This window comes from Schistocerca piceifrons, chromosome 4 (genome assembly GCF_021461385.2).
Source record: "Schistocerca piceifrons isolate TAMUIC-IGC-003096 chromosome 4, iqSchPice1.1, whole genome shotgun sequence".
NCBI lineage: Eukaryota > Metazoa > Arthropoda > Insecta > Orthoptera > Acrididae > Schistocerca > Schistocerca piceifrons.
Genome location: NC_060141.1, coordinates 67,970,768 through 67,998,342, shown reverse-complemented (window position 1 = coordinate 67,998,342; position 27,575 = coordinate 67,970,768). Strand labels below are relative to the sequence as shown.

Below are 27,575 nucleotides of genomic sequence, written 5' to 3'. Positions count from 1 at the left end.
AAACCGCCAAAGAAACGAACCAGAATGGCAACACTTGGACTCGAACTCGGATCCCCCCGGAAAAAAGTCGTAATCACTTAGGTTTCACTCCGGATTGATCGTTTTCTCGCAAGAAATGTTATTGTAATTAGCGACAATGGCAATATCCTTTTCTTTTTTAAGGCCTTCGAACATTAACCATTCAGACAGGAAATACACTGAAGATTCAAAGAAACTGGTACGTCTGCCTAAAATCGTGTAGCCCCTGCCCCCTCCCCGAGCACGCAGAAGTGCCGCAACACAACGTGGGATGGACTCGACTAACGTCTGAAGTAGTGCTGGAGGGAACCGACAGCATGAATCCTGCAGGGCTATCCGTAAATCCATAAGAGTACGAGGAGGCTGAGATCTCTTCTGAAGAGCACGTTGCAACGCATCCCAAATATGCTCAATAAAGTTCATGTCTAGGGAGTTTGGTGGCCAGCTGAAGTGTTTAAACTCAGAAGAGTTTTCCTGGAGCCACTCTGGACTTGTGGGGTGTCGCATTTTCCTGCTGGAATTGGCCAAGTCCGTCGGAAGGCACTCTGGACGTGAATGGATGCAGGTGATCAGACAGGATGCTTACTTAAGTGTCTCATATCAGAGTCGTATCTAGACGTATCAGGAGTCCCATACCACTCCAACTGCACACGCCCCACACTATTACAGAACCTCCATCAGCGAACAGTCCCCTCCTGACATGCAGGGACCATGGATTCATGACGTTTTCTCCATACCCGCACACATCCATCCGCTCGATACAATTTGAAACGAGACTCGTCCGACCAGGCAACATTTTTCCAGTCATCAACAGTCCAGGGTCAGTGCTGACGGGCCCAGCCGAGGGGTAAAGCTTTGTGTCGAGCTGTTCAAAATGGTTGAAATGGCTCTCAACACTGTGGGACTTATCATCGGAGGTCATCAGTCCCCTAGAACTTAGAAGTACTTAAACCTAACTAACCTAAGGACATCACACACATACATGCCCAAGGCAAGATTCGAACCTGCGACCGTACCGGTTGCACGGTTCCAGACTGAAGCGCCCAGAACCGCTCGGCCACACCGGCCGGTCCCGAGGCAGGATTCGAACCTGCGACCGTAGCACTCGCGCGGTTCCGGACTGAAGCGCCTAGAACCGCTCGATCACCAAAGTCGGACGGTGTCGAGCGGTCAAGAAGGGTACGAGAGTGGGCTTTCGTCTCCGAATGCCCATATCGATGATGTTTCGTTGAATGGTTTGCACGGTGTCACTTTCGATGGCCCATCATTGAAATCTGCAGCAGTTTGCGGAAGGACTGCACTCCTGTCACGCTGAACGATTCTTTTCAGTCGTAGTCTGTCACGTTCTTGCTGGCTCTTTTTCCAACCTCAGCTATGTCGGAGATCTGATGTTTTACCGTATACCTGATATTCACAGTACACTCGTGAAATGGTCGTTCAGGAAAATCCCCATCTCATCTCTGCTTCTGAGATGCTGCGTCCCATCGCTCGCGCGCCGACTATAACACCACGTTCAAACTCACTTAAATCTTGATAACCTACCGTTGTAGCAACAGAAATGGATCTAACAACTGCACCAGACACTTGTTTTCTTATATAGGCGTTGCCGTCCTTAGGGCCATATTGTGTCTGTTTACTAATATCTGTATTTGAATACGTATGCCTATACCAGTTTCTTCGACGCTTCAGTGTGCTATTTCTATTTCGAAATCAATGTATTGTAAAAACTACACTGTGCGCAATACGAAACTTCATGGTTTAGAGGGTCTACGTTGTTATTTCGGTGATTACAAATAACTTGGCAGAAAGAACCCACTACCATTATGACATATCAGCCATTCGGGCCTGGATGCACACTCTGATTCAGTTGGAAGGGGGTCAGAGAGCCGTTGCAGCCTCTACAGAGGCAAGCTGGCCCACAACTTTTGCCACTAGACCCTGATATCCTTAATGCTGGCAAAAGGACGGTGTTGACATTGGAGCTGGTCACACATATGTCCTGTGGGCGAGGGAACTGAGGATACTGCTAGCCACGGCAGTACCCCAAAATGATAAAGACATGTATTATGTGTGAACGAGCATTGTCCTTTTGAAATAGATCACGAGCTGTCGCATGAGGACGAAGGATGCCTGTGGTGTACGGTTCTTCCATCAGCGTTCCCTGTATGTCTACCAGCCGTGACCTAAAGCCATAGCCTAGTGGTCAAGATAATATGACGAGGAGAGTAATGCGGTTGTGCCTCAATATGGGAAGTGTGAGATCTCTCGGCATGTAGGCACCATACTCGCTAAAGCTCGTAATCCCTGGTAGTGCGGAACCTCAGATTCTTCGCTAGACGCAATACGATGTCTTTCATCTGAAGTCTATCGTCCCCCCCCCCCCCCCCCCACACACACACACAGCGATGGCACCACGCCAAACGGAGCCATTTCTGTTTTGGTATTAGCGGCAGTCTACGCATGGAACGGTATGTCCCTAGTCCGGCTGCTGCTGGTCCTCGGCCCTTGGTACAGGATGACACAGAATATTTCTGCGATTCCACTACCTGTTTTCGAAGACAGGCGCAGATATGAAGGGCATATCGTGAGCTTGGGGCACAATACGGCGGTCCTCCCTTGTGCCGGTTAGACGCGTTCGATCGGAAACCTGATGACGAGTAAGCCTAGCCTTACATCCCCCAGGCAATAGATCTTCGGTCCATTCTCGCTTACGAATGGTCCACAAATCTGGGTGTTCCAACATACGAACAGCCGGCCCAATGGAGACCGAAAAATTAATTCAGGTGCTGATAACGCTGGCTGTAGGCGGAATGTCTCTGTCCATCAAAGAGCTCGCTAAACACTGACGGTCTGATATTCTCTACTAGGCACTGTAACACTTCATCTGCACATTTCTTGTTTCACTTGCTGCTTTTTTTTTATGACCCACCTCCCGATTGGTTTTGCCGGGTCGTTATTCGTCTTATAGCCCTTTCTAGCCGCTGCGACAGGTCGTGGCGTCAGAGACGATCATGCCACCTCCCATCGCACAGTTGCCCGCGCCCGCCACGTGGAGCCAGGCTTTTGTATTTCTTTTCTTTTTATTTTGTAACAACACGAAACACGAACAACACTAATGCCCAGAGGTGGCCGTCCTACCTGCCACAGAGAATTGCAACTGTAATTATTTTCAAAGTTTTTTTTTCAGATAATTTTCGGCAGTCGATGTATGTTTCAAAAAACTCGTGTCACTGAGCTGCATTAACTGGATTTTATTAGTACTACCGATTTCGGCCTTAAGCCATTATCTGGTACGAAAATCACTTAAAACATTTCGTTTGTCGTGAATATTGAAACACAAACCTTTGAATACTTCAATCCACGTGAAACACGTAATAAAAAATACTCATTGATAACGTTTACAATTATCATTCGTAGATGCATAGGACGATGCTGCACTTGTAAATGCTATAAATGAATTTCTTTTACTACGTGTTTCAAGTGAATTAAAATATTCAACGCTTTGTGTTTCAATATTCAGGACAAATGAAATGTTTTAAGTGATTTTCGTACCAAATGAAATGATTGTATGGCATTGCTCACCGGGAGGCCCCATGCGAGGAAGTTCGGCCGCCGTATTGCAAGTCATTTTTAGTTGATGCCACTTTGGCGACTTGCGAGTCAATGATAATGAAATTATGACGAAAGACACACAACACCCAGTCATCAAGAGGCAGAGAAAATCCCTGGCCCCGCCGGAAATCGAGCCCGGGGTCCCGTGCGCAGGAAGCGAGAACGTACCAGTTAATTCTAAAATATTTAATTAATCTAGTTCAGTCTCATGGGATTTTTAAACAAAAAGTTTAATGATTTACATACACGGCTATATTGTGTAAGCGTACGAAGTTACATAGAGATAAGAGCATATAAACTGGATGTTTCTTTTTTTTTTTTCAAGCAGTGTGTTTGGAAAACGGCATTTTTCTAATTTTGTAAATATTTAACTTGCAGCATATATGAAATTTAAATTATCACGTACAACAATAGAAATTCTCACCTTGAATAGATCTATGTAACGTCTCTTGGTGTGTAAACATTCGTTTTATTTAAGTCTGCAGGCTTTCGTGGCCGTTTTCATTGAAGTTAAAATCTTCCGGGTTATTACGCCGCGTCGTGTTTCTTCTAAAACGATCGACGTTTCGACCCCTCTGTGGAACACAGTAGTCCAGTAGTGTTGGACACCAAAAGATCCTGAGGAAGATCCCACCAGAGGGGACGAAACGTCGAACGTTTTAGAAAAACCATGACGTTGCCTAATAACCCAGAAGATTTTAACTTCAATTCGTTTTATAGTTTTAATTAGGACCAGAATTATATTTTCTCTTCAGATAGCGAAATTTTTGCATCAGGAAACGTTTCCTTCGCAAGAACTGTAGCAGGATGCATGCGAAGCAAAATTGACAACAAAGTGGGAGCCGATAATGCTAGCGCATATTCCATAACAGTATTTCTGGCAGAAGCAGCCCCAACCCACTCGCTGTCAAATGCCAACTGCTTTAAAGTGGACTACAGTGAGAGTATATTTGCCACCCGCAAGTCGCCGTCTGCTCTGAAACTATACGTAAGGCGTGACCGGAAATTAGTGTTCTCGCCCGTAGTTATCCACGGTGACCGCTGACACGAAGGTCAGCGCCGGTGATCTTCCCCGGGCAGAATTAGCTGTCACGTCAAACTCTCGTGCGGCTCAGGCGCAAAGTTCTCACGTGTAGACGCGAAGGAAGGCCCGCGCGTGTCTGGTGGCGAGGTTTCAGCCACCCCTCCGCTGGCGCGCCAATTATCGGAACGTGGCTGCTGGTGAACCGCTGCGGCGGTGTGGCTCTTGCTCCGATACGCGAGTACTGCAGTGAGATTAGCTGTCTGGAAAACTTTAACTCCCATTAATTTCTGCACTGGAATTCTGGTGGGCGGCTATATCGGTGTCTTCCATTACCCACTGGACGATAAGTTCGCCCGGCTACCTTGAAGTGATTAAACAAGAGAGAATTACCTTCTGACAACTCGGAAGTATCAGGTGGACGTTAATGACTGAGCCTTCGGCTGTTCACGTCTGTTAAAGAAAGTTTAGCATCTCGTGGTCGTTAGAACTAAGAAGTCGAAGTAATTTGATCACTTTCAAGGTGTCGTATCAGCACGAGTCAGCTAAAGATATCACGGAAAGCTTATATTAGTACAGTGGGGCAGGGATTGATTACCCTCTCCCTGAAGCACTGTCGTACTGTCCCTCAAGATGACGTCAGTTTCCGCTTTTGGCTGTAGAAGTTTTCATTCTTGTACAGCTATTTCTGAGTTACACTACTGTCGAACACAGCTATTCGATGCCATGTCGCGACACGGGTATAAATTATAAGTAACTGTACCCTCGTGCGGGTATGTTCTATTGGAGGCACTAACTATGATCATTCGCAATTGTAACGCAGTCCTGTGGGTGTACTAGTGACATACGCAGTCATTCTAACCTGTATCAGTGTTCACGGCTGTCAGTTCTTGTACTATCAAAAATGGTTCAAATGGCTCTAAGCACTGTGGGACTTAACATCGGAGAACTACTTAAACCTAACTAAGCTAAGGACATCACACATATCCATGCCCGAGGCAGGATTCGAACCTGCGACCGTAGCGGTCGCGCGGTTCCAGACTGAAGCGCCTAGAACCGCTCGGCCACACCGGCTGGCTCCAGTACAATCAAGTGGTACACAATCTTACAATGGTATCGTTACTTATATCCGTACCGTGACATGGTACCGGATATTCGACTACTAAATCGGTGTCGAATGCATGTGAAAGAGCTGTTTCTCTCTCGACAAAAACCTGCGGAATATGACACACTATTTTCTCAGTTACCGGAACAACCGCCTAAATTTCACGAATATACGAGAATGAGTCCGGCGCTCGTGGTCTCGCAGTAGCGTTCTCGCTTCCCGGGCAGGGGTTTACGGGTTCGATTACCGGCGGGGTCAGGAATTTTCACCTGCCCCGAGATGACTGAGTGTTGCTGTGTCGGTCTTTATAATCATCATTCATCGCCATTACGCTCGGGGGAAAACAACGACAAACCACCTCCACTAGGACCTTTCCTAGTATGGCGGTGAGGGTCTCCCGCATCGTTCCCCTACGCTCTGTTGAGAAGCATGGCAATTCATTTCCATTTTCCATATGAGAATGAAGAGGTATGCGTTCTATTCTAACAAGCAATCCTACTTCAGGAAATGGATTTCAGTGGAAGAGCGGGTGGTGGTAACCATTCGGGAACTTTTTAAAATTCATTCTAGTCAGTACGTTTCTCAAAAACCTGAGATTTCCCCACATTTTTTGTTGACCCGAATTTTATGGAGTACTACTCAGTAGAGGATCTCACACAGGGCCTGCTGTTGTAATACAGTTGACAGGATATAATTTTGTAACGGCATTCGCTCGCACGTCGTTTGCATCCCTTAACTTAGGCAGTCAGTTAATTGTAACAGAGTAGTTTTAAGTTACCTTTGATTATTACTTGCAGTTTGGAGTAATATAAAATTTGTAATTATTTAGCGATTTCAAATGATAGCGCCCTAAATATACACCTATTACGGTATTTCTCATCCTCTGGATGTCATAAACTTCTTGTTTCTTGTATTAAACTTCAGAGATTCTCTCGGTTCACGTTTTGCGTGTTCGACAGTTGTCAGATTCAACCGTGGAAAACAGACTGATTTGAATTCCGACTGCAGCCGCGTCGTCCGAAGTCTATGTAAAATATGGACAAAAGAAAGTTCCCTTAAAATTACAGTCCAGTATCCCTAATTTCGGTTTGCTGCAGAATCCTGGAATATATTCTCAGTTCGAATATAATCAATTTTCTTGAGACTGAGCTTGTGTCCAGGAATCAGCATGGTTTTAGAAAGCATCGCTCGTGCGAACCCAGCTTGCCCTTTTCTCACATGATATACTGCAAACTGTGGGTGAAGTTCAACAGGTAGATTAAATATTCTTAGATTTCCGAAATACATTTGCACGGTGCGCCATTGCTGTCTCTTAACGAAGGTACGAGCACATGGATAAAGTTCACAGATATGTGAGTGGCTCGAAAACATCTTAAGTAATAGAACCCATCCTCGACCGCGAGTTTCCAGTGAAACAAGGGTATCGCCACGAGTGACCCAGGGAAATGTGATGGGATCGCTGCTGTTCTCTCTCTATATATATAAATGATTGGCGGACGAGTTGGGCAGTGATCTGCTGTTATTTGCTGATGATGCTGCGGTGTACGGTAAGATGTCGAAGTTGGGTGACTGTAAGAAAATACAAAACGACTTACAAAAATTTCTAGTTGGTGTGATGAATGGCAGCTAGCTCTAAATGTGGGAAAATGTAAGTTAATGCGGACGAGTAGGAAGAACAAACCAGTAGTTTTACGATACAGTGTTACTACTGTTACGCTTGACAAAGTCAAGTCGTTTAAATGTCTGGGCGTAACGTTGCAAAGTGATATGGAACGGAACAAGCATATGAAAATTGTGGTAGGGAAGGCGACTTCGGTATACTGGGAAAATTTTAGGGTAAAAGAGTAGTCCATCTGTAAAGTAGACAGTACATAGGACGACCTATTTTTGAACCCTGCTAGAGTGCTGGGGATCCGTACGACGTCAGATTGAAGGAGGACATCGAAGCAGTTCACCGTCGGGCTGTTAGATTTGTTGCCGGTAGGTTCGAAAAACATGAAAGAATTACGGTGACGCTTCGGGAACTCAAACAGAAATCCCTGAAGGGACGTCGACGTTCTTTTCTAGGAAAACTATTGAGAAATTTTAAGGAACCGGTATTTGTAGCTGACTACTGTATTATTCTGCTGCCACCAACGTAAAATACATGTAAGGAGCACGAAGATAAGATACGAGAAGTTAAGGGCTCCCTCGGAGGCATATAGATAGTCGTTTTTACCTTGATATAGTTGCGAGTGGAACGGGAAAGGAAATGACTAATAGTGGTACAAGATACCCTCCACCACGCACCATTCGCTGGCTTATGGAGTATCTATGTAGATGTAGATGTGAGTACGTTTGGGATTTGAAATCGACTGCACTGAAACCGCGCACTTATGGGCTTGATGACTCGAAAAGGTCGACTGCGTTCGTTCGAAGTCGGTCGCAGGAGCCGGCCGGTGTGGCCGTGTGGTTCTAGGCGCTTCAGTCTGGAACCGCGCGACCGCTACGGTCGCAGGTTCGAATCCTGCCTCGGGCATGGATATGTGTGATGTCCTTAGGTTAGTTAGGTTTAAGTAGTTCTAAGTTCTAGGGGACTGATGACCACAGAAGTTAAGTCCCATACTCTCAGAGCCATTTGAACCATTTTCGGGTCGCCGGCGGAATTCAGGGTGTCTTTGATTCATAATCAAAACATCTTCGGTCCCGGGTTCGATCCCCGCCAGTGCCTAAATTTTGATAAATAATCAGCATTGGTGGCCGAACACTTCCGGCATAAGAAGTCAGCCTCATTCTGCCAACGGCCTTGTCAAAGAGGGCGGAGGAACGGATAGAGGTTCAGGGCGCTCTCTTGTCCTAGGGGTGGGAAACTGCCCCTAAAGGCGGAAGAATCAGCAATGATCAACGACATGAGGATGCAGAAGGCAATGGAAACCACTGCATTAAAGACACGTAACGTGTATCCACAGGACATGTGGCCTGTAATTGAAGAAGTGTGCAAGCTGTTCGAGATTCTGAAAAAAGTGGGGGTAAGCTATAGGGAGAGACGGGTCATATACAATATGTACAACATCCAAGAGGGAATAATAAGAGTGGATGATCAAGAACGAAGTGCTCGTATTAAGAAGGGTGTAAGACAAGGCTGTAGCCTTTCGCCCATACTCTTCAATCTGTACATCGAGGAAGCAATGATGGAAATAAAAGAAAGGCTCAGGAGTGGAATTAAAATACAAGGTGAAAGGATATCAATGATAAGATTCGCTGATGACATTGCTATCCTGAGTGAAAGTGAAGAAGAATTAAATGATCTGCTGAACGGAATGAACAGTCTAATGAGTACACAGTATGGTTTGAGAGTAAATCGGAGAAAGACGAAGGTAATGAGAAGTAGTAGAAATGAGAACAGCGAGAAACTTAACATCAGGATTGATGGTCACGAAGTCAATGAAGTTAAGGAATTCTGCTACCTAGGCAGTAAAATAACCAATGACGGACGGAGCAAGGAGGACATCAAAAGCAGACTCGCTACGGCAAAAAATGCATTTCTGGCCAAGAGAAGTCTACTAATATCAAATACCAGCCTTAATTTGAGGAAGAAATTTCTGAGGATGTACGTCTGGAGTACAGCATTGTATGGTAGTGAAACATGGACTGTGGGAAAACCGGAACAGAAGAGAATCGAAGCATTTGAGATGTGGTGCTACAGACGAATGTTGAAAATTAGGTGGACTGATAAGGTAAGGAATGAGGAGGTTCTACGCAGAACCGGAGAGGAAAGGAATATGTGGAAAACACTGATAAGGAGAAGGGACAGGATGATAGGACATCTGCTAAGACATGAGGGAATGACTTCCATGGTACTAGAGGGAGCTGTAGAGGGCAAAAACTGTAGAGGAAGACAGAGATTGGAATACGTCAAGCAAATAATTGAGGACGTAGGTTGCAAGTGCTACTCTGAGATGAAGAGGTTAGCACAGGAAAGGAATTTGTGGCGGGCCGCATCAAACCAGTCAGTAGACTGATGACAAAAAAAAAACAAAAAAAAAAAAAAAAACACAGTCTAACGCCGAAATTGCAATAAGAGAATAAAGAAGCCTGCAACCAAAAGGACATCCTTTAAACTATGCAAACAGGGTGAAGAACCATATTACAAGAAGTTAATATTGGTTCTTGTTTGTCCACGACTGTGACTAAAATGTGGCTATATGTTTGTGACTGCAACTGGGCACATAACATTGATTCAGATGTCTCGTCTATCATTTGGTGCTTTAATTGCTTAAGTCAAAAACAAAACACTTCTGTGATAAGTTGCACTTTCTTTTCCAAACACATTATAAGGCGTCGATTTAGAATATGAGTTCAGCGCCGATAAATGAATTTGCAGTATTACTTCACTCTACCCAGTTGCAATGAAACAAAGAACGAATATCAGCAACAACAAACACACTGTGTTAGACGTAAGGAAATAAGGCAACAGCTGTACTGTATGATCAAAAGTATCCGGAAACCTGGCTGAATATGACTTAAAAGTTTGTGGCGCCCTCCGTCGGTAATGCTGGAATTCAATATGGTGTTGGGCCACCCTTAGTGTTGATGACAGCCTCCACTCTCTCAGGTATACGTTCAGTCAGGTGCTGGAGGGTTTCTTGGGGAATAGCAGCCCATTCTTCACGGAGTGCTGCACTGAGGAGAGGTATCGATGACGGTCGGTGAGGCCTGGCACGAAGTCGGCGTTCCAAAACATTCCAAAGGTATTCTATAGGATTCAAGTCAGGAATCTGTGCAGGCCAGTCCATTACAGTAAAGTTATTGTCGTTTAACTACTCCACCACAGGCCGTGCGTTATGAACAGATCCTCGATCGTGTTGAAAGATTCTAGCCATCCACGAATTGCTCTTCAACAGTGGGAAACAAGAAGGTGCTTAAAATATCAACATAGGCCTGTGCCGTGATAATGCCACGCAAAACAACAAGGGGTGCAAGCCCGCTCCGTGAAAGATACGACCACACCATAACACCACCGACTCATAATTTTACTGTCGGCACTACACACGCTGGCAGACGACGTTCGCTGGGCATTTGCCATACCCACACCCTGCCAGCGGATCGCCACATTGTGTACCGTGATTCGTCACTCCTGACAACGATTTTCGACTGTTCAATCGTCCAATGTTTACGCTCCTTACACCAAGGGTGGCGTCGTTTAGCATTTACCGGCGTGATGTGTGGCTTATGAGCAGCTGCTCGAACATGAAATCCACGTTTTCTCACCTCCCACCTAACTATCATAGTACTTGCAGTGGGTCCTGACGCAGTTTGGAATTCGTGTGTGATGGTCTGGACAACTGTCTGCTATTACACATTACGACCCTCTTCAACTGTCGGCGGTCTTTGTCAGTCAACAGATGTGTCGGCCTGTACCCTTTCGTGCTGTTCGTGCCTCTTCACGTTTCCAATTCACTTTCACATCGGAAACAGTGGACCTAGGTATGTTTAGGAGTGTGGAAATCTCGTGTACAGACGTATGACACAAGTGACACACAATCACCTGACCACGTTCGAAGTCCGTCAGTTCCGAGGAGCGCGCCATTCTTCTCTCTCACTATGCCTAATGACCATTGAGACCACTGATATGGAGTATCTAGCAGTAGGTGGCAGCACAGTGCACCTTATACGAATGTATTTTGTGGGTGTCCGGATACTTTTGATCACGTAGTGTATGTATGACTGTGCGTAATGCAAACTGCTATGCTAATACAAGCAACAAAAACGTTTAACCTAACAATTTCGCCTGCGTGGTTGCAGCCACAGATATATTTCTACCTCTCCTTGAGTTCTGCAGCGACAGCACTGCCTATTCAAGACAAGTGAAGAGTGGAAAGCGAAAAGTGAAAAGCTTCTACGTACCAATTCTCAAATTTGTCAGGGAGAACGAGAAAGCAATGTATCTCTCATTATACATAAATAATTTGTATCCGGAAAATTGAGAAAGTATTCCCACACCATACAATTATGCTGCTCACCGCAATATCACAAAATCATGAGACATATCAGAAAACAAATACTTTATTAACAACGTTCTTAGTCTCATACAATGGAAATGATTAGTTCTGGTTGCTAACAAGGAAGTTTAAAAAGGTTAACTGTGTTAGACGTGATATTGAAAAGAATGTCTCCTGCCACGCACTGGACAGTGTTTCACAAACTAGGCTATATGTGTAGATAAAGATTTTTTCGATCAATAATAACTGGTGTTCTATTGTCATGAAAAATTAGACTCGAACGCGTAAATCGCGTGTGGTTTAGTTTCAACATAGCTGATTCTGCCGTTAGTGACATCACATGATAATACTTAAATAAACATATTAGGTGTTGCAAAACGATATTTACGACTTGGTTTACGTTTATCTCAGAAATGGCCGCAGGCAGAGGTGTGTCGTTTACGGCGTAATGTTCACGCAAACGTGGACTTTTAGCAGCCGTTTAACAGAGTTCAATGTGTGCGCCATGTGTAGCACACGGAAATTCTTAGCAGTATTCCAGTTTCTCCCATTGCCGACCTAGCATGTCCTCATTATCGTGTGCAATTGGTGCTGTGATGCGAGTTCCTGTTGATGCTGCAACACGGTCTGGTAGGCAGCATCCCTCACAAAGCCCTTCTCCCCCCCCCCCCCACCCCCACTCCAAAAAAAAAAAGCAACTGATAGGGTTATGTCCTAAGATCTTGGGGGCCAGGAAATGAGTCCTCTTCTGCCAGTCCAGCGATCTGGAAATTTGTTTTCCAGACCCTTTCTAACGATTAAGGCCCAGAGAAAAGGCTCACCGACCTGCTGCAACATGTCAGGCTGTAGTTGTTCGACCTGTTGAAATGCAGACTGTCCAGATAAACAGCTGAGTTCCTTGACGCCTCTGAAAACGATCCAACCACACGGTCGTAAAGCAGACTACATCACCCGTTTATCTTTGTACTGTCGCGCACAGTTCCTTGCATGGGAGTTCTCAGAGCCACAAATATTCATACTGTGTCGGCTTACCTTCCCAAACACACGGAATCAAGCTTCATCCGTAAACATAACCTCTATCAGATCAACTGGGTCATTGCCGACGCGACTCAGAAACTCAATTGCAAGTGCTTGGCACTTTGGCCTATCATGAGGCAGAAGCCCATGTAGCAGCTGAGCCTTGTATGCATGATGCTTCAGTCTTTCTGTAGCACCCTGGTGGCAACTGCAACTGTTGACACAATTGATGTATTGATTTGGTTGGGCTAAGGGTAAAGGGCTGTTGCACCTGGTCTACATCTGCATCTCTCGTGGTCGTACTCACAGAACTCGTCCTCTCCATGACGCTTCCTGTTTCCTTGAACCTCGTATACCGCTATCTGATGACTAGGCGTGATGGCGGTGTGCTTGTTTAACGTCCTGAAGTTTCCGCTGGACCTGGGTGTCAGATTTGATCTCCCTCAGCCATTCCAAAACATTGTGCCATCTTATGGGGATTGGCAATTTTTGTGAATAACTTAAGTGCAAAAATCAATTAAAAAACAGAACATTAGGTGTATATGAACATTATGCCGTAACAGCAGTTTTCTACCTATCCGATTTCTGGTATGTGTGTTGGAATACCCCGCGGAGTCGACTCACTTGCACGAAGGGCCACCCACCAAAGTTCAGAGGCAGAGAAAGCGGTCTCGTCGAGCGTAAGGTAAAGCAAGATTCTCGCCTGAGTGAGCCTAAAATAGCAGTTCAACTTTCTGAGCAGAGTGCTTCGAAACTCTTCCCAGAAAGTACTGCCTGCCCAGGCTCCACTGCGCCAGCAGAAAGAAAAATTTCTTTGTATTTTCGAGGCCAGCCGTAACGAAACACGGAAACGAGTCACCAATGCAAACATTAATTATGTTCATATACGATGTATCGCCAAAACCATTATCTTTCTGTATCTGAAAACTGAGGATATGTTGACGGTACGAGGTCAACGAAAAAAATCTTCGGATCAGAGTAAAGTTCAACGGGATCACCGTAATTGTACAAAGACGAGATTCTTTTGTCGTGTAGCTGAAATGGTGTGACTCGTTATTTATCCATGGAGAAAATCTTCGAAATGGATTTTAGAATTTTTGTTTTGCAATAGAAAGGCATATATCATTTCAGAATTTCCATGTGCTACTCCATATTTACTTGTTATTTTCTGTGCGAGTTAGATTCTTTCTGGCATTCTATAGTTTTAATGCAATTGGTCTATAGCATTGACCTAGATACAATTTGTCATGATGTTACATATACCCTGTAATTAATATCGTTTTCTAAGAGTAGATTGTGTGACAAATGCTGAGCAGATATATGTTTGTTTTAGTTTGTGATAACTGTGTGTAATTTTGATCTTTTTCATTGTGCGTACATACCTGAGGATGGTGTGTTACCAGACAGAAAGTAGTTGTTTTTAATATAATGATATACAGATATTGTGCAAATCATAATTTAAAAAAATAAATAAATACATAATTGTTATTTTTACTTAGTGGGCAATCGAAAACCCGACCGACATAACAAAGAACGACAAGTAGGACACGCAATGCAGCAATTGGCCGCTAGCTGTTCAGTTGTAACTGGTTCTGGTTTCGGGAGAATTTCAAACAACATCGCGTACTCGGTACTTTCACTAGCTGGAACGCTCCTTTCGTCGGTTGTCGGAGTTACACGTGGCGCCAGGCGAAGCCACAGTCACTGCGGCGGCCGGGACGTAAGCTTTCCCAGCATTTCTATCAGAAATGTCTATTAAGCGACCAGGATTAATTCTCTGTATTGCTACAATATTAAATAAGCAAAAACAAGGTTCACTAGCAGTGCAATGATGTGCGAGACAAACTTGTCACTACTCCAAAATCGAACATTAATGACTTTTTGCAATTTAAATGTTTTAGAAATATTCCCACATTCGACAACTAGAATTGAAAATCTACTGTGCTGACAGTTCATAGACGGCCTCCAACTGACCCATAGCAACTTCAGAAATGGTTCAAATGGCTCTGAGCACTATGGGACTTCACAACTGAGGTCATCAGTCCCCTAGAACTTAGAACTACTTAAACGTAACTAACCTAAGGCCATCACACACATCCATGCCCGAGGCAGGATTCGAACCTGCGACCGTAGCGATCGCGCGATTCCAGACTGAAGCGCCTAGAATCGCTCGGTCACTCCGGCCGGCCATAGCAACTTCCACATATAATCTCCACAAAGGCCAAACAGGATTATTGGTGAAAGTCAATCTCTAAAATGTCACACGAAATGACGTCACATAACGTTTCCACAGAGATTATTGCAATTGTGACAGTTCCTATGAGCGTCCGTAGCGTTGCTGTGGCGCTAGCGGCGTCCGGGGGGCGTGGCACGCTTGGACCGGCTCTCACTTGCTGCCCTTGTTTACGAGCGCAGCATTGGATAGAGACACTACGGCCACGGGGCAGAGCTGGTGTTGGGAGTCGACAGCTCGCCTGAAGTCTGCTGATGAGCTCTTCGGTCTAGTGATACTAAGCACGTCGTTGTATTACGTAGAGTCGTAACGTTGTTGTTCGCTGTAGCCAGGAGTGGTGCTTATCCAGTGGTCTGTATCTCTGTCGTATGTAGGTTCACCATTGTCAGCAAGGTGGTTAACGGTGTCTCAGGGCGTTGAGCCGCGCGGGGTTAGCCGAGTAGTCTCAGGCGCTGCAGACATCGACTGTGCGGATGGTCCCGGCGGAGGTTCGAGTCCTCCCTCGGGCATGGGTGTGTGTGTTCGTCCTTAGGATAATTTAGGTTAAGTAGGTGTAAGCTTAGGGACTGATGGCCTTAGCAGTTAAGTCCCATAAGATTTCATATACATTTTTTCAGGGCGGTGAAAAGCGACTCTTAAACGTTTACTTTATGCTATAAGAGGAAAAGGGGGATATAGCACGCCGCCCTCAAGAAGTTGTGTAGTGCTGCTGTTGTGCATTACTTTAAGGGCTGGATACGACAAAAACGTGGGCTGTTTAAGTCTATTATTTGCTAAAGAATGTTACAACGCGTACCTGCCATCGAAAACTGACGGAAACGACCATTACTGAGCTAATAGTCGTCTCTCAAGAGAGCGATACGTGCCGATTTTCTGTGTGTCGTTGTCGTTGTTACAGGTCTGATGAAAAAGTCCAAAACGGCGAAACTTGGAGTGTGAAACATTGACGCGTCCCAGTCGAGTGTTGTCGCATGGTCAGACTGTTCGCAGAAGTGGATGGCGTTGTGAGATTAGTTGTCTCGTTTGTCTCTGGTATTGGTTTTGGTTACCTGTTTTTAAAGGTTTTTATAGTGTTTTTTTTTTTTTTTTTTTTTTTTTTTTGCCTTTTGTGGCAGTTGCTATTGCGGAAAACGGGTGTGTGAAGTACGGCACTTCGCTTGCGTAGAACTGTTCATCAGAAGTACTGTGGGTACTGCCGCACTGTCTTACTTGACTCGTTCTGCACAGCGACCTAGGGTCAGTTGTGCTAAAGCCTATCCGGTTTTTGCACTTGCTTGGGGGACCACGCCCACTTATAGCTAAGTTCATTCATATCTGTAGCCGATTTTGTTATTCTGTGGGCCTACTGGGCAGCCTGTGTGGCAGTGATTTATATGTATTCGAACAGAGTAGTTAAGAGCTTCGCCAGCCCTAAGCCTGATTTTAGTACAGTAAGTTTTAAAACTGTTGTTGCTATAGCTTTAGCTCTGCTTCTACTACAATTTAAATTGTTTGATTGACAAAATCAAGCCCTGATACGTAAGTTACCTACCGTCCTTGAGGTCTGCGATGTATAAACATGTAGTAGTGTTACGTTGTAGGGGTTCCTGGCGTTGAAATAGCACGCCAGAGGTCTTAAGAGGCTTACTCGTCCTATTGAAAGGAGTAGAGGTTGTATAATATTTATCTGTTTATTGAATTTTAAGCTCTTATGTTTATGTTAAAGGAATGATAGGTTTTGTTATTGTTGTCGCCTTGTTTGGCGCCAAATGCAGTCTGTGCTAAGTCAAAAAAAAAAATGGCTCTGAGTACTATGGGACTCAACTTCTGAGGTCATTAGTCCGCTAGAACTTAGAACTTGTATAGGCGTTGCCGACCGCATTGTCGTATGCTGCCTGTTTATATATCTCTGTATTTGAATACACATGTCTATACCAGTTTCTTTGGCGCTTCAGTGAATAACTGGAAGTCATGTACAGGGTAATTTTTCACACCGTGTAACAAAGGATAGGGATTGATCGATGAGAGGATATGGAACAAAAAATTTCCAATGAACTTATGTCCGAAAATGCTAGAGACCATTTCTTCGCCGGCCGTTGTGGCCGAGCGGTTCTAGGCGCGTCAATCTTGAACCGCGCGATCGCTACGGTCGCAGGTTCGAATCCTGCCTCGAGCATGGATGTGTGTGATGTACTTAGGTTAGTTAGGTTTAAGTGGTTCTAAGTTCTAGGGGACTGATGACCTCAGAAGTTAAGTCCCATAGTGCTCAGAGCCATTTGAACCATTTTGAACCATTTCTTCAATCATACTTGGTTACAGAGACAGCGGGATCATACGCGCTGTACCATGCAGCCATAGTTACATTAAGCATTGTTTCCTCCTAGAGGGTGGTACTGTTCCTCATACGTTATTCAAATGGTTCAAATGGCTCTGAGCACTATGGGACTCAACTTCTGAGGTCATTAGTCCCCTAGAACTTAGAACTAGTTAAACCTAACTAACATAAGGACATCACACACATCCATGCCGGAGGCAGGATTCGAACCTGCGACGGTAGCGGTCTCGCGGTTCCAGACTGCAGCGCCTCGAACCGCACGGCCACTTCGGCCGGCTGTGCTAAGTCACTTACAGGGCGGAAGTAGTAAACGAGGTGTTAGTTTCAGGAGTCGTGCTTCATCGTGGTGCAGTTTCGCCCAGTGTCAAGTATCACCAGCCGAGGCCTTGAGATTCGACCGAGATTCAGAATTCCGCCAGCGGGTCCCCGAGGGAGCCTTCCATCTTCCCATCATCCAGCTGATGCCGACGTCCTGGAGAGCTTGGTATTTTTATCAAGAAGTAAAGAGATTTCATTCAGTTCCTGCCCGACAATTGATACGCACTTCTCTACTTCCATAAAACTGGATTCACGATTTATTGGCTTCAATGAAACTTCTCAAAGTCCACCGCTTTCATTGAATAATACCTGCGGCTAGCTACTGACTGTGAGGTCTAATACAACGTATTTCCCTACCGAGCAGATACTTGCTCACTAATCCACTGCACCGGCCCAGAAAACTGCATGGGAACCCACTTTCGGTCTGCTACAAGCTTTCCACATTTTAAAAATAACTTGGTTCAGCACGAACGATAGCTGACTACTGACTTAACATCTGAGGTCATCAGTCCCCTAGAACTGAGAACTACTTAAACCTAACTAACCTAGGGACATCACACACATCCATTCCCGAGGCAGCATTCGAACCTACGACCGTAGCGGTCGCGCTATTCCAGACTGAAGCGCCTAGAACCGCTCGGCCACACCGGCCGGCTCAGAAATCAGTGCTCTCACGCAAAGACGTAGGTGTTTATTTTTCCTACGTGCTGCTACTGAGTGCACCGGTCAAAATTGGCTCTGAGCACTATGGGACTTAACTTCTGAGGTCATCAGTCCCCTAGAACTTAGAACTACTTAAACCTAACTAACCTAAGGACATCACACACATCCATGCCCGAGGCAGGATTCGAACCTACGACTGTAGCGGTCGCGCGGTTCCAGACTGTAGCGCCTAGAACCGCTCGGCCACCCCGGCCGGCTTGGACCGGTCAGGACGTAGTCTGAAAGTAGTTCTATGAAATGACCGCCAAGCACCTAAGGGTGAACTGCAGAGTAGTCATGTAGATGTAGAGCAGAGACGTACAACAGAATTCAACTATCCGGGTCACGAATTATCTGAATCGCTTTTGAAGAAAAAGAAGTTTGTACTGTGTGATTAAAATTGTTGGTTTTGTTCCATAGTTGCTACAGTAGACATTACGGGGCATGTTTCTTTTCCGTTCAGTCTGCAGCGAACATGTCTGAAGGCAAAATCTTCCAGTGAATGATGAATACAGTACGGCGTATGTCTTCGAAAAGGAAGTGCGTTGTTTTCTCGTTGGCAGAAAAAATAAAAGTCCTTAAACACTTAGACAAAAAGGTGAGTGGTAAACAGTGAGCTGAGATGTTTAGCGTGGGAACTTCAACAATTTCAGACAAAAAACTCCGCAGTGTCTGTCCTTGAGAATAGAGATGGAAGTTCGTCGCAAAAAGCGATGAAAAAAGCAGAAAACAAAGAGATTGAGAACAAAGAGCTTCAAGTAATTTTTTCAGCAGCGAGCATTGGGAAACCGTCTTTCAGGGCTGACTGTTTGCGGAAAACAAAACTTTTAGCCGGGAAGACCGACAGGTTGCCTTAATTTGAAGCGAGCAATGGCTGGCTACAGATTTTTAAAGCTAGGCATGGTATTTGGATTTAAGTGGAGAAAACATATCAGTAGACCCATAAACAAAAGAAGTTTTTACCGAAAAATTCCAAAGTGAAGCAGAATCCTAAATTTTTATACAATGCATTTGAGATAGGCCTTACTTGGAAGGCTTTGCCTGAAACAGCTTTAGCTTCTAATAAGTAAAATTAATGCTCCTGGCCCCACGGTTAGTAAACACCGTGTTACCATGCTCAACTATGCTAGCTCTACAGGGAATCACAAAATACTCCGTCTGTTGATAGCAAAATCGAAAAAGTCCAGACTTTCAAAAATGCTAAAAAGCTTCCCATTTTTTACAAGACTCAACTAAAGGCCTGGATGATGCTACTTTGTTTTGCGAATGGTACGATGCAGTTTTCATACCTGAAGTAAAAAAGTGCCAAAAGGCAACGTGGAAAGAAGGTAATAAGGCTATGTTAACTCTGGACATTCCACAGAATGTTTTCTTGATAGGTAAGAAGGGCGTTTCAAAACACTCTTACCGCAACCAGATGTAACGAGATTGCTGCAGTCAATGGACCAGTCGGTTACCGAAACTATGAAGCGAAACTGCAGAAGGCACCTGCTGAGGAAACTTTTCATAGGGGATGGAAATGAAGAAGGCATATTGGCTAGTCACTAAAACTTGAATTTAAAAGACTGATATTACATGGTGGCGGAATCACGGAATTTGGTGAAGACAATCACATTAAAAAGAGCCTGGAATAAACTGAAGGGCATTTCAACCAAAGATGAGGTACAGAAAGAAGAAGACGAAAGGAAGAGATGTGAAAAGGAGGAAAAATGAGAAGTGGCAGAGGACGAAGTGTCACTTAAGGTCATACGAGACTTCCTGAACGTTCCGACTGCAATGCAGAGGCTATAGGCGACTGGCTTGCTTCTGATTATTCGGACCCAGGATCCCAAATTCTCTGTGACAGTGCAGTTATTCAAAAAGTGAGATAAGAAGCTGATGGCCTGGTGGATGATATTGTCACTGAACCAGATGCGGGACCGTTAGGTGGTTAGGTGTGGCAGCCTGACTGTGACCGTATACAACTGTTCACCGTCATGCGGACACAAAACTTGGCTGCACGAAAAAGACTGAAGGCAGCAAAACAACTGACTCCGACTGATATGTTCAAGAAATGACACAGTATGCGCTTACAGTACTGTACAAAACCCAAATAACATTGTTTGGTAGTCATTGTAGTGAGATGGTCCGTAGTCGACTACAGACAGATTTGCTAATGGGCTGCCATGTATCGCTCGCCGCAAGGTGGCGGGCGTGTAGCGTCGAAGCTCGAAGGAGCAAAGCACGGACCACCGGAGGCAGTGGTGGAGGGGCAAGTGGATGTCGTGGTTTACGTCGAAGCTGAGTTAACCGCAGGCACGAGATGGTGTGCTGCCGAAATATACTTTAAAACTTGTAGCAGATAACTGTTCTCGGAGGAGGATTTTGTTGGATCGCTAAAGTGGAGTACGATCAATGCTAAGCGCCTTTAGTTGTTGTCACATCAGGAAGTCACTGAGCGCTGATGGTAAGTTACTCTAAGTGGCTGAAAAGAATTGAGCTTTGCTTCGGTATGATATGGATGAGCATTTACAACTCTGTCAAACTTTCTTAACTGCCTTTGCGTCGGTTGTTTGGTGTGTTTTGCTTTGCTCTTAACAACGCTGATCTTTATTAGCCTTATGTTAATGTGGTATGTCAATGTGCTGGCTGCTTTTAAGAAAATATGTGTTTTATTTTCATACGTGTGTTAAATTTCCTTTTAAAGCTTTTGTATGACTCCCCTTTTGCTGAGTCAGTTTAAGTGGGGCGAATTGTTTAATGACCTTAAATTTGCAATCATTGGCCTATTAGCTCATCACAGCAACTGCTCACTAACTGTTTCATACTGGATGGCTATTGCTAGTGTGTTTCACCTTTTTCAAGTGAAGCAACTGCTGAGTAATTTTGCGGTACCGTTAACTGACGCTGTGTATATTTTATTTAAAGTTGAAATTTATAGTTCTCTTGTGTATGAATTTTTTTATTAATTACAGTTATGGCCATTGTGTTGTACAATTCCAAGTTCGGGGCTGGTTGTGGGCTTTTAACATCATTATGTTTGCTATTATACGTAAGTTCGTTTCTTGTTTTTGAAGTTTCCTGTACCAACTTATAACCAGAGTGTTCATGATACGACAGGCGGTCGCTGTTCGCATAATATGGGCTCTGGGGGCGTGTTGTTCGCGTTTGCAACAGCCTTTGTAATTAACAATGTTTCTTGGTTACAGCTGTTTAGATGAGAGTGGTATGAATTTAAAATTGTAGACCCCTGGTTATGTTCCCATGCACTCCCGAGTTTGAAGGTAATAACTGTCATATACATGTAAGTAATTAGGGGAAACCAACCAAACCACAAGACTGAACACAGAAAGAATGTTCAATGTGCAAAAGGCGTACAAACTGATGTGGAATCTCTACAGGAAAGGAGCAATATTTCGTAATGTAAATCTACGGCACTACAGCACGGTTGTTTTACAAGAAGCCATGTCTGCGGCAGTAATCAGCATTATTAGCGGATGAATAAAGTTCATGACACAGAGAAATAAGAACGAAAAATCCTTAGAACAATCTGCTGCGCTTTGCTCCGAGGCAGGAGTTAGCTCAGACGATCTAAGAAGAAACTCTACGAAAACAAAGACAACATCACTGATAAATATAGGAAAAGACGCCCACAGTTCTACGGACACCTACGTAAGATGGATGAAAACAAACTCACAAAGAAAGTTTTCAACTTCGTTACTGCGACCAATTTGATAAAAGAAACACAACAATACCTGCAACAACTAAAATTTTCAGAAGAAGAAATGCAGAACAGAGAACAGTTCAGAAGTAAAGTCAAAAACAAGAAACTTGAACAAGGCCCAACAAAGAGACAAGACGTAAGAAATAGACAGACGAAAGGAAGAAAAAACACAGTGAATTAATGAATAGCTTTTGGGAAGGAAAGGAAGTGAAGGTTTAATTGACTCAAGTTCGCACGCTCTACTAATGGCTCTGAGCTCTATGGGACTTAACTTCTGAGGTCATCAGTCCCCTAGAACTTAGAACTACTTAAACCTAACTAACCTAAGGACATCACACACATCCATGCCCGAGGCAGGATTCGAACCTGCGACCGTAGCGGTCGCGCGGCTCCAGACTGTAGCGCCTAGAACCGCTCGGTCACTCTGGCCGGCCCACGCTCTACTAAAGAGGCATAATCGAGAATAATAAATTAATAACAATATACGGTCTCCCACAGAAACAACGGCAAGCTTTAAGAACAGATTCCTTATATCAAAATAAGAAAAGAATATCTAGTAAACATGGGCTCTAAAATGACTGACGTAAGAGCTGTAAATACTTGTTCATCTTCGATAATAGTAAACTGATCTCTTCTACTGCAAGGACTTTGTTTTCTACATTTGGGAGGAGGTAGTATCGACCAAACCAAGTAAAAAGATTCAGTAAATACAAGGTGTAAAATGCATATCTTAGGAGTTATGAGCACTTGCTCATCTTCGCTAATTTGGAACACATCTCTTCGACTAGACTAGACTAGACTAGACTCTTCGACTAGACTAGACTAGAAATTGCATTCAAACGAATAAAATTCATGAAATAAGACACTTCGATATTGTTTTTAAATAAAGAAAATATTAAGCACCGATCAAGGTTTGAACTCAGAACCTTTTGCTTAGCAGCCATACAATTTTACCATTACGTTAACGCAGCTCATCGTTCAATATATCTCGCTAGTCTACAACGCTGTATCACATCCACTACAAGGTGAGCTCTTAATGCATGCATTTTAGAGCCCATGTTTGCCGAACTATCTTTTTCATGTTTTGGCTCATACTACCTCCTTCCAAAATATGGAAATCAACGTCGTTGCTCTTTCATAGTATCCAAGATGAAAAAGTGCTCATATAGTTCTGAAAGTGTGAATCTCAGAGTCCATGTCTACTACACCTTTTTTTTCTTTTTTTAGTGTAAGGAAACTGTCACTAAAGCTTGTCGGTGTTTTTTGGGAAACGCTATATACAGCGTGACTTTTTCCACCGTGTACAACAAACTCTAAGGATTGATCGATGAGAGGATACGGAACAAAAAGGGTCTAATGGACTTATGTCTGGAAATGCATGGTTTCCATGCTAGAGACCATTTATTCAATTATACTTTGTTAGAGAGACTGTAATACGGTCTGTAGCAAGCAACTACAGTTACAGTATGCATAGTTTCCTCCTAGAGGGTGGTATTGCTCCTCATACGTCATGCCCTAGAGTCCTCTCTTGCCACAGTCATTGATAATGTTGCGTCCGATTTACTTCTCTTCCTTACATTGTAACATGGCACACAATGGCTCTGTATTCATTTCGAGAGCTTGCCAACGTGATGTTTACTTACGGAAAGGCAGATGGAAACAGGCGTGTTCGAATACGTAACCATAATCTACAACGCTGTATCACATCCACTACAAGGTGAGTCAACAGAGAAGTGAATCGAACACAACTTTACCGACGACTGTGGCAACAGAGACGCTAGGGCATGACGTATGAGGAACAATACCACCCTCTATGAGGAAACGATGGATACTGTAACTATGGCTCCATGGTATAGGGCGTATTATCCCGCTGCGTCTGTAACCAAGTATGATTGAAGAAATGGTCTCTAGCATTTTCAGACATAAGTTCATTGGAACTTTTTTATTCCATATCCTCTAATCGATCAATCGCTAGAGTTTGTTACACGGTGGGAAAAATTACCCTGTATATGACTTTCAGTTATTCACTGAAGCGCCAAAGAAACTGATATTGACTTGCCTATTCAAATACAGTGATATGAAAACATCACTGCAGTCGGCAACGCCTATATAATACAAGTGTCTGGCACAGTTGTTAGAACTGTTAGTGCTGATACAATGGCATATTTTCAAGATTTAAGTCAGTCTGAACGTGATGTTATAGTCGGTGCGCGAGCCATGGGGCACAGCATTTCAGACTAAGCGATGAAGTGCGGATTTTCCCCTAACGGTCATTTCAGGGGTGTAGCGTGAATATCAGGAATCCGGTAAAACATCAAATCTCATACATCGCTGCGGCCAGGGAAAGACCCTGAAACAACGGGACCAACGACGACTGAAGAGAATCGTTCAACGTGACGGAAGTGAAAATTGCTGCAGAGTTCCGTGGTGGGCCATCAAGAAGTGTCAGCGTGCGGACCTTTCAACGAAACATCATCAATATGGGCTTTCGACACAAAGCTTTACGCCTCGCTTGGGCCAGGCAACACCGACACTGGACTGTTGTGACTGTAAACATGTTGCCTGGTCGGACGAGTCTCGTTTTAAATTGCATCGAGCGAAGGGACATGTAAGGGTATGGAGACAACCTCATGAATCCATGGACCTTGCATGTCATCCGGGGACTGTTCAAGCTGATGGAGGCTCTGTAATGGTGTGGGGTGTGTGGAGTTGTAGTGATATGGGACGTCTGATATGTCTAGATACGACACTGACAGGTGACACGTATGTATGAATCTTGTCTCATCACCTGTATCCATTCATCTCCGTTGTGCATTCCTACGTACTTGGGCAATTCCAGCGGGACATTGCGACACTCCATACGTCCAGAATTGGAGTGGCTGCACGAACACTCGCCGGCACGGTGGTCTAGCGGTTCTAGGCGCGCAGTCCGGAACCGCGCGACTGCTACGGTCGCAGGTTTGAATCCTGCCTCGGGCACGGATGTGTGTGATGTCCTTAGGTTAGTTGGGTTTAGGTAGTTCTAAGTTCTAGGGGACTGATGACCACAGATGTTAAGTCCCATAGTGCTCAGAACCATTTGAACCAGGAACACTCTTTTGAGTGTAAACACTTCCGCTGGCCCCTCCCCAGACCTGAACATTATCGAGCATATCTGGGATGCCTTGCAACGTGCTGTTCGGAAGAGATCTCCACCCCCTTGTATTCTTAAGGACTTATGGACAGCCCTGCTGGGTTCATGGTGTCAATTGCCTCCAGCACTACTCCAGGCATTAGTCGAGTCCATGCCACGTCGTCTTGCGGCAGTTCTGCGTGCTAATGGGCGGACACTGATTATCCGGATCGGATCCAGTCCCTAGTCGTCCGGATTACTGAAGTTGTACTGTAGCTGGAGCCAGCAGCGTTAACTATAGTTCAAATCTTTTATCTTGGCGGTTCGCGCATGCCCGTCCAGACGCGGGATATTGCTGCGTTGCCAGTTGTACGCGCCAAGAGAAGCAGCGCCATAGTATAGTTCGCAAACTTACGTTTAGGGGGGAGCGCGCAGTTTATGAAGTAAAGCCACCACGGCCGCATTAACCCTTTCGCTGCTACAGAGACGTGCTTCCCGCATTCCGCGATGTGCGAGATTTTGTCATCATTGCACTGCTCGCCTGTGCAGACACATGGTGTTTCGACTGCTTTGACACACTTTATCATACGATTTCACAAAAACTATTTGGCCCAAAAATTCGATTTTTACACATCTTCTTGACTGATACCTTCCCCCCATAAATGACTTAATTTTGTTTCAATGTTCAACGTAGTTATTGTGCAGCATTAAATGTAGTAAACCATTGCACGAAATTTTGTGGAGTTTGCAGAGGTAAAAGTCCATAGTGTATACTTTCTGTATGGTCTAATTTAGTTGCCACTAGAAATTTCAAGAAATTGCATTCAAACGAATAAAATTCATGAAATAAGACACTTCGATATTGTTTTTAAATAAAGAAAATATTAAGCACCGATCAAGGTTTGAACTCAGAACCTTTTGCTTAGCAGCCATACAATTTTACCATTACGTTAACGCAGCTTATCGTTCAATATATCTCCCGGAGGACTTTAAAATATCACGCAAAATACCGACAAACACTATTGGTATGATTATGAATTACTCACGTTTCGTCGAAGTACAATAGGAAATAAACAATTACCGCTGATCTTTATTGCGAAAAAGGGGTTAGTGAGAATGATACAAACACCTTTCCTTGCTATCGCCTGAATTAGGAGGCTTATTGCTTGTTTGGTTTAATTAATTAATAGAATATGAAGCAATTGGTATAAAGAATGCTATTTCCATACTCTCTTTTACAGAAAATGTTGTGTACATAGTTCCGCGTAGTCAGCGCGTACACAACTTTACCACTAGAGCACACCCCGCTAAGCACAACAGCGCAGGCACAGCGCTCGTCCGTCTCCACACTACAAGCTGGTGCTGCCTTAGAGACGGACCAAATCCTGCTTCCACCGATCTGCATATTAATATGTAATGCAGCCAATGAGATTGCTGCTAATGTAGAACCTTTTCTCCTCGCGGATCACACTCGCACAGTGATACCTGAACGCGCGAGGTATTATAACGTGTGTACAGACCTCTGATCAGTCAGTCTGCATTTGTCTGCACCATAGACACTTTGTCAAGTATCTGAGATATGTGAGAATAAGATTAACATACCAAGACGAAAGGCACTTCAGATTGTCAATTGTAAATAACACCCAGAATCAAGTTACGTAATGTTTATGCTTGTTATTTTTTTAATAAATGGGTGTGAAAATTAGTCAAGTTCAGTTTAAAGTTGGTCACTGTCAATCTGCTACTCTAAGCGTGCAAGTGGCATTTCTATCATCTGACCTAACGGCAGAAGATAAACACACCACGATAAGACCACGAGACATATTGCTGACACTCGCCTACTTCACTAGAGCGACAAGTCAAATAATCTGATGGTGTGTGTACTGAAGGTCTTACACTATGCACACCACAGATGGCCTGCTATCAAGACATTGCTTTAGTTCAATTACTTTATTTATGACTGAACGTTTCTAAAACTGAAGACACTCGTCCGTGCTCTGCGCTGCAGACGAGCTCTGGCAACGTCGTTCTCTGTTGATTGGCTGACTGTGTTTTGTGACATTAGATGCGCAGAACGAACCTAAACTCGGCCGCCGACATAAATGACGTGCACTATAGTATATGCAGTCCTCCTAGAGTAGATAGCCTTCTTCTCGAAACACCGTCGCCGTCCGTCCATTGCGCTGAATCAACGCCCAGGCAGAGCGCGTTCCTGACGTGCCTTCGGGAATCGATGCCGGGTGCCCGGGGAGAGGGGCGGTTCGCCGTGGACTGACACACGGGCGCCGGAAGGCGGCGGCTCGGCTGGGGACCGCTGGGGGCGCACAGAGATCGCGGCCGGCGGAGGCGCTGTGTGACGGACCAGACGCGCGCGCCCGCGCACAGTAGTATATTTAGCCGCGCCGGCGCTCATTGGCACTTGACTCGGGTTCAAGGGGA

At 44.6% G+C, this 27,575-nt stretch overlaps 1 protein-coding gene across 2 annotated transcripts in view; it reads right to left on the bottom strand.

Annotated features, from left to right (window-relative positions):
- LOC124795224 (atrial natriuretic peptide receptor 1-like) overlaps positions 1-27,575 on the bottom strand; it is a 1,189,640-nt gene that overhangs the window by 1,079,885 nt on the left and 82,180 nt on the right. The gene's annotated exons all lie outside the window — the stretch shown is intronic.